The following is an 8,678-nucleotide window of genomic DNA, read 5'->3' on the forward strand; positions in this document are numbered from 1 at the left end:
GAGGGAATAGATGAGGATATGGGAAGGCATAAGATGAGGGACGGGATTGATAGGATGGGGAGGGCATAGATGAGGAACGGGATTGATAGGATAGGGGAGGGCATAAAATGAGGGACGGGATTGATAGGATAGGGGAGGGCATAAGATGAGGAATGGGATTGATAGGATAGGGGAGGGCATAGATGAGGGGTGGGAATTGAGAGCTGGCTGATAATAAGGGAGGGGATGAGGGAGTAGGAATGAGGAAGTGTGGAAATATGAGAAGGGAATTCAGAATCAGGTTTAATATCACTGGCATTTGTCGTGAAATTGCAATACATAAAAATAAAAAAACTAAAATACAATAAAAATATGCAGTATAGAAAAATTTAATTGCATAAGTAGTGCTAAAAGAAAGCGAGGTGGTATAACATTGATATATTGTCCATTCAGAAATCTGATGGCAGAGGAGAGGAAGCTGTTCCCGAAACATTGAATGTGTGTCTTCAGGCTCCTTGATGGTAGCAATGAGAACAGGGCATGACCTGGGTGATGGGTTCTTAATGATGGATGCTGCCTTTGTGAGGCATCGTCTGGATGCTGGAGAGGCTAGTGCCCATGATGAAGCTTTTTCCAATCCTGTGCAGTGACCCCTCCATACCAGATAGTGATACAATGATTGTGGACTTCAGGAAGGTGCAGACAAACCATCCCCCTCTGCGAATACGTGGTTCCTCCGTAGGGAGAGTTAAGTGCACCAAATTCCTGGGAGTCATATCACAGATGGCGTCATCTGGTCCCTTAATATCACTTCCCTGAACAAGAAGGCACAGCAGTACCTTCACTTCCTAAAGAGATTGAGGAGAGTGAGGCTCCCCACCCCCCATCTTAACTGCATTTTATAGGAGCACCATTGAGAGTGTCCTGACAAGATGCGTCTCCAGCTGGTCTGGGAGCAGCCGAGCATTGGACCAGAAGTCCCTACAAAGGATGGTGAGAACAGCTGAGAGGATCAGAGGGGTCTCCCTACCGTCCATTGGGGACATTTATCAGGAGTGCTGGGTATGCAGGGCATTTGGTATTATTAAGGATTCCTCCCAGCCATCCAGCTTTGCCTTTCTGCCATCAGGCAGGAGACTCTGATGCATAAAGACAAGAGTAGTCAGGACGGAAAACAGTTTCTTCCATCGGGCCACTAGGCTTCTGAACTCCCTGCCGCATCGCATTCAAAGTGGCACTGGTGAATCTGTTCTGTACCTTACAATATTTAATTTATGCACTTTATTTATTAATCTATCTGTAGATTTCATCCTTACTTTCATAAGTTATTACATGTTATGTGTGTTGTGTGTACTATCCCCTGGTTCGGAGAAATGTCTCATTTGACGGAGTACACGTATATAGTTAAACGACAATGGAGAGCATCCTAACGAGCCGTGTCACTGCTTGGTACGGAAACTTCCAGGCAGCGGATGGGGAGGCTCTCTAACGGGTGGTCAAAAATGCCCAACACAACACCGGCACCAGCTCACCTGCCATCAAGGGCGTGTATACAGAAAGGTGCTGGAAAAGGGCCAGTAACATCATGAAGGATCTCACGTACCCTGCTCAAGAACTGATTGTCGCACTCCCATCAGAGAGGAGGCTACGTAGATTCCACACCAGACTCAAAAACAGTCACTTTCCCCAAGCAGTAAGACTGATCAACACCTCCACCCACTAACTCCATCAAGACTTTATTATTTCCCATACAGTCTAGTGTCACTTTATGGACATACAGTCAATGTACATGAGCTATCTTACCAACTTATGTTTGTAGTCTGTTTACTTTAATTATTATTATTGTGTTCTTTATCTTTTGTGGGGGGGATGGTTTGTGCTGCAATGGATCCAGAAGAACAACTATTTCATTCTCCTTACATTTCAGGAAATAACATCAAACAATCTTGAATCAAGTCCCCTCCCATTCTTCTAAACTCTAGTGGTTACTAATCTGTCCAACCTTCCTTTGTAAGACAAACCACCCATTCCAGGTAATAGATTTGCATATATTCTCAGATCTAATTTCAACACATTAACATACTTCCTTAAAATAGCCTAAGAGTAACATTCTGCACAGTGCTCCGAAAGAGGCCTCGCAAATGCCCTGTATAAGTGAAGCACAACCTCTCCACTTTTGCGTTAAGATATGGCATGGTAGGGTAGTGGTGAGCACGTCGCTTTGCAGCGCCAGCAATTAGGATTCAGTTCCCGACTTTGTATTGTTCTCAGTGACTGCGTGTGTTTCCTCCCAGAGCTACTGGATTCCAACCACAATCCAAAGACGTGGGGGTTAGGGTTAGTAAGTTTCAGACAGGGTATGTTGACACCAGAAGCCTGGTGACACTTGCTGGTTGCCCCAACACGCCCTCAGAATGTGATGGCCATTGATTCAAACAGCACAGTTCACTGTTTGTTTCAATGTATGTGTGACAAATAAAACTATTCTTTAGAAGTTCCCCTTGCAGGAAAGTAACACCTGCTTGCTTTCCTAATTACATGGTGTACCTAGTCTGGCCTTTTCGGAATTAGGCACCCCAGCACACGTTTCCTCTGGGTCTCAGAGGCTGCAATCTCTCCCCACTTAGGCAAGTTTTTCAAGCAACACACACGAAATGCTGGAGGAACCCAGCAGGCCAGGCAACATCTATGGAAAAGAGTACAGTTGACGTTTCAGGCCGAAACCCTTCACCAGGATCCCGATGAAATATCTCGGCCCGAAACATCGACTGTACTCTTTTCCATAGAAGTGCTGCCTGGCCTGCTGAGTTCCTCCAGCATGTTGTGTGTGTTGCTCGGACTTCCAGCATCTGCAGATTTTCTTTTGCTTGTGATTTAGGCAAGGTTTTTTTTCCACATTTTTCCCCTGCCCAATAAACAATTCCACCATTTTCCACATGAAACTCCATTTATCAGATCTTTGTGCACTCCTGTAACTTAGCTACTGTAAATACCTTTGCTGTTGGCACCTCACACCTCACACCTCAGACAACACTTGGGTGCCCTCGTCCATGTCATTTAACCCCACCTTCTGATTCTGGCTCCCTCTCCCTTTCTTTCCAGTCCTGATGAAGGGTCTTGTCCAGAATTGTCAACTCCATTGATGCTGCCTGATTTGATGAGTTCCTTCAACATTTCATGTGTGTTGCTCATTTATAAAATTATTTGAGGCCCTGGCATCAATCTGACATCAGGAGGAAGACCCAAATATGCCTACTCTGCCATTAGCCAAACAATCTTCTACATTCATATTTTCTTCTGATCTATAAGGTGACTTGGCTGTTGATTCTCTAATGGTTCTTCCCACACACCCACTCTTTTCCCTGTAATCTCTCTCACATTCCCACCCTCTCTACCCCACCTGATTCCCCTGCCAGCAAGATACACCAGGAGACGATAACGCAGCTTTGCTCATCGCATGTACAGTACATAGATATACACAACGAAAGGCAGCCTGTGCATCTGATCAAATCACCAAGGATTGTGCTGGGGCAAGTGTCACCAAGCTCCTGGTGCCAACATAGCATGCCCAGAGCTCACTAACCCTAACCATATATCCTTGGAATGTCGGAGGAAACCCACGTGGTCGTGGGGAGAACGTGCAAACTCCGTACGGACATCAGCGGGAATTGAGCCCTGATCAGTGAATGCTGGCAATGCAACGCGGTGTGATAACCACCACACCATGAGCAATTAACCTCCCAGCACGTATTTGGAACATGGAAGCAAATGTCCCCCCCCCCCCCCCCCCATACTTTCCTCCAAACACCTTGCAGCTATGCCTCTGTATTAGCCATCTCTGCCCTGGGAAAAAGTCTCGGGCTGTCCATTTGATCTATGCCACTTATCGTCTTGTACACCTCTAGCAAATCACCAGTCGTCCTCCTCCCCAGCAAAGAGAGTAATCCGGGATGGCCTTTGGTGTCAGCATGTGGCCACTTACAGGTAATCAGTACAATCCTGGCAGTGTCAATATGAGATTAGCAAAGTGTGGATTATATATCTGCGCCATCGTAAGTTAGGAGTTTGCCTTAAGAATTTTAAAGTGCAGATCATTTAATTAACTGACTTTACGTTAATGATGGACTGTTAATTCACAAAGATCCGGTAGTAACTACTGTTCCCAAAGTTACATAGTTTATCACCAGACTCCAGGCCCCAGGAGTTAACAACGTCCTCTGCAATTGGATCCTTGACTTCCTGACCAACAGACTGTGATTAGTAATTAGTAATGATGGCAGAAACACCTCCAGCACGATTATTCTAAACACCGGTGCTTCACAAGGTTGCATCCGCAGCACCCTGCTCTGCTCCCCGTACACTCAACACTGGGTGGCCAGATACTGCTCTCACTCCATTTACAAGTTTGCCGATGAATCCACCCTAGTGGGCCACATCTCCAATAACGAAGAGCCAGAATACAGGAAAGGGATGTGGAGAGTCATGGGACATGGTGTCATGGCAACAGCCTTTCCCTCAATGGCAATGAAGCACTCGCTTCAGGAAGGGAGGTGGAGCACGTGCTGCTGTCTACATCAATGCGGTCGGAGTTGAGAGTGTGGAGAGCTTCAGGCTGTGAATATCAACAACAGCCCGCCCTGGTCCAACCACAGGGATGTCTCAGCCAAGAAAGCCCCGCCAATGCCTCTACTCCATTGGGGGGGGCTAAAGAAACTCAGCATATCTCCTTCGAATCTTACCAGTTTTTATCGAAGTATCATAGAAAGCATTCTGTGTGGGCGAGTAACTGCTCGGTACGGCCACTGCTCTGAAACTAAAGATCGGTGCACACACAGCTGAGCACATCACAGCGCACAACCTCCCCTCTGTGGGACGCTTCTCGCCTCCTCAGTAACGTAGCCAACATAATCAAATACCCCACCCACCCCAGACACTCCCTCTTCTCCCCTCTCCCATCAAGCAGAGGATACAAAAGCCTGAAAGCTCGTCCTGCCGGGCCCAGGGCCAGCTTCCGTGACACTGTTATCAGACTCTTTAAATGTGCGATAAGATGGACTCTTGCTCTCACAGTCTACCTCAGTATGGTCTTAGACTTTATTGTCCACCTGCACCACACTTTCTCTGTAGCTGTTACACTTCATTATCTTATCTAGTTCTACCTCAATACACTGTGTAATGAATTGATCTGAATAAACAGCTGAGATGGTGGGGTGGAGATGCATCTCTACCACAGGAGGTGTAAAGTGCTCCTTCCCTCCACTAGCCTGCAGGTCACCCATGGACAAGGTGTAGTGCTTGCTTAGCACCCTGATGGGGGTCATGTGAAGCAGTGGGAGCAGGTGATGGACGGTCGTATGAGCAGCCAGTACATATCACGTCCCGATTATGTGACCACTGACACCAGGAAGACAATCTCTGAAGAGTATTGATAATGGCTGGGGTCACCTGTCTTGTAAAGACACTGCCCAGAAGAAGGCAATGGCAAACCACTTCTGTAGAAAAATTTGCCAAGAGTAATCATGGTCAAGACCGTGATCGCCCATGTCATACGACACGGCACGTAATGATGATGTCATACGACATGGCACGTAATGATGATGATTGAACAGAATGCAAGGCAAACTTTTCGCTGTCTCTTGGTACATGTGACAATAATAAACCATTTCCAATGCCAATACTGAACTGTTCACCTGGATTATTGCGCTCAGCTGTCACGAGTAGGATTTGAACACGCACTTTTGAGAGCTGTGCACCACTGACATATTGGCCTGTCACAGAAACTTCAATTCTGACATACTCTGCAACTGTTTTATTCTGCATTTAGGGGGAAAAAGCTCTGCCTTTGTGTGTGGATTGCATGAAAAATAAACAGTGGCCTAATGTGAAGTGGTATGGCTGTTGGTGTTCTGCTCTGTGCTGTCTCTGCACTTACAGCTCACGCCCAGCAGGAGGAGCTCATCCTCTGTCTAAAGTACAGGGATGTTCAATCTTTGCTGTCAGCAATAGTTGTGGGTCAGGGAACTGGTTCAGATACCTTTTTTATCTAAAAATGGAGGATACACACAGGCCTCTTGATTCATAGACTAATGATTGTTTACCTAGCATTTATGGAATCTGTTTTACAGCATCACAAAAGATTTTTTAAATCCTGTGAAGTAAAATTAAAGTTTCCATTCTATGCTAATTTTTTTCCTTCAAGCGATTGAGACTAGAATTAAAGGCCATAGGGACCCCTTTGCCTTTCTACCATCAGGCAGGATTCTCCAATGCATGAAAACAAGAACAGTCAGTTTCTTCCCTCAGGCCATTAGGCTTCTGAACTCCCTGCCACATCGCATTCAAAGTGTCACTGGTTAATCTGTTCTGTTCCTTCCAATATTTAGTTTATGCACTTTAGTTTATTTATTTATGTGTAACCTATCGGTAGATTTCATTCTTACTTTCATAAGTTATTATATGTTATGTGTACGACTGTGATTTACACCCTGGTTCAGAGAAACATTGCATCATTTCAATATACATGATTATCATATATACCTTATATACATGTGTGTAGTTAAATGGCAATAAACTTGACTTGATGAGTAGCATTCCCAAGAAACATAACTTAAACACAAAACTTACAAGAGTGAACCTGATTCGAACAAACTACGTCCATTAAAGTGCAAAGCGGTCATGGTGCTGCTGCACTGAGGCAGGGATTGGGGTCGCTCAGGAACTGAATAGTTGAAGGAAGTAGCTGTCCGTGAACGTGGCGGTGTGGGACTTCTGCAGCTCCTGCCTGACGGTGGCTGCGAGAGGACAGTACGGCCTGCTTGTTGGGGCTCCTCGATGGTGGGTCATTCCAAGAGCTCTCCAGCTCTGTCTGAGTTCAGGCACCGGCTGTCTCGTTCCCTGAAAGGGCAGGGGGAGGCACAGGATTAAAAATAGAAAACAGGAGGAAAAAGCTCGTCAATGTTTAAAGTAAATTTATTATCACAGTACATATGTGTCACCATTTACAACCCTGAGATTCATTCACAACAAATCCAAGAAACACAATGGAGTCAGTGAAAGACGTCACCCAACAGGATGGACAAATAACCAGTGTGCAGAAGACAACAAGTTGTGCAAATACAAAAATAAATAATAAATAAGCAATAAATATCAGGAACATGAGATGAAGAATCCTTCAAACTGAGTCCATAGATTGTGGGGACAGTTCAGTGATGGGGCAAGTGAAGTTGAGTGTAGTTATCCCCTCTGGCTCAAGATCCTGTTGGTTGAGGGGTAATAACCTGGTGGTGAGGCACCTAATGCTCCCAACCACCTTCCTGATGGCAGCAGCGAGAAGAGAGCATGCCCTGGGTGGTGCTCAGTGGTGGGGAGGATGCAGTGATGGACTGGGTAAATCAGTCACCAGGTCAGGCAGCATCCAGGGAAAGAGAAACGGTGAATGTTCAGGTCTGCAACCCTCCATATTGTTTCTCCTTCCGCAGATGCTGCCTGACCTGCTGTGTTTCTGATTTCCTGCATTCTGCAGTCAAGGTGCTCTCAGGATGATGGACAGAGGCAAGAACTCTCCGGATGACTGGCGTGGGTGGGGGTGGGGGGGGGGAAGAAGTTAGCCTGCTGACCCTCAGCCTGGCCTGAGCACATTTGGCCTCAGTGCCACCACCTGGGAAAGACCAAAATAAGAGACCCAGACAGGGCTGCTATCCAATGAATTCAACTGGAAAATATGTCTATAAATATCAGGGTCAGACCTGGGTTGCAGGGCCTCATCCCAATGGGAGAAAATCCACCCCACCCCCCCCCCAGGGGTCAAGGGTGCCCATTGAACTCCAACCTGAAACGAGATCAGGGGAGTACCACACCTTTTAAGGCACGATGTGTCCCATCACTTCCATTGCCTCCCCCCTTCTGACAGGAGGACGGAGGGGAAGAGGTGCCCTCTCTCCCAAGGCAAAATATACACCAGTGAAGTAATGATTCAGAAAGGAAGGTCTCTCTCCCTGCGTGGCTCGGTCTATTTCAGGCGTCTGGTAATGAGAGAGAGAGTTCCGCGTGTCAGTCGCTGGGAGTGGCGGGCCTACTGGACAAGCAGCTGCATCCAGCGCTACGGTGATGCAACGTTGTCACAGCAAACAGCCCGTTGCCTAGTGGCTCGCAGGGGCTGGTTTAACGATGGGAGTGCAGCGCATTCCACGGGCGCCTCTGTACAGCCAGTATGCAGCTGTCGCCAGCCCTTCCAGCCAGCTTCACTTGTTTCTCCGCTCCCCTGAACTCGGTCACCAGCTAATTGTTCCGCTTTCAGGATCCTCAGAGCCGGTCCGTCTTTAAGGAACTTCTGCAGGTGGGGTTGTTGTACTACAAGAGACCGAGTGAACCGAGACTGTGTTCTGTAAAATTTAGAAGGATGAGAGGTGATCTCATTAAAATTTACAATTTTCTTCAAGGGCCTGACAGGCAAGATACTGGCTGTCAGACACCGCTCACTGTTACCATCACGTAGGCAGAACAGGAGCCTTAGGTCCCACACCACCAAGGCAGAAAGTTATTACCCTACAACCATCAGGCTCCCAAACCCAAGTGGATAACATCACTTGCCACAGCTCTGATCTGAACCGATTCCACGACCTGCAGATTCACTTTCAAGGATTCACATTCTCAGGTTAATTTTGTTTGTGCAGTTTGTCTTTTGTAACACACACAAAATG

The sequence above is a fragment of the Hemitrygon akajei genome, chromosome 22 (assembly GCF_048418815.1).
Source record: "Hemitrygon akajei chromosome 22, sHemAka1.3, whole genome shotgun sequence".
NCBI classification, from domain to species: Eukaryota; Metazoa; Chordata; class Chondrichthyes; order Myliobatiformes; family Dasyatidae; genus Hemitrygon; species Hemitrygon akajei.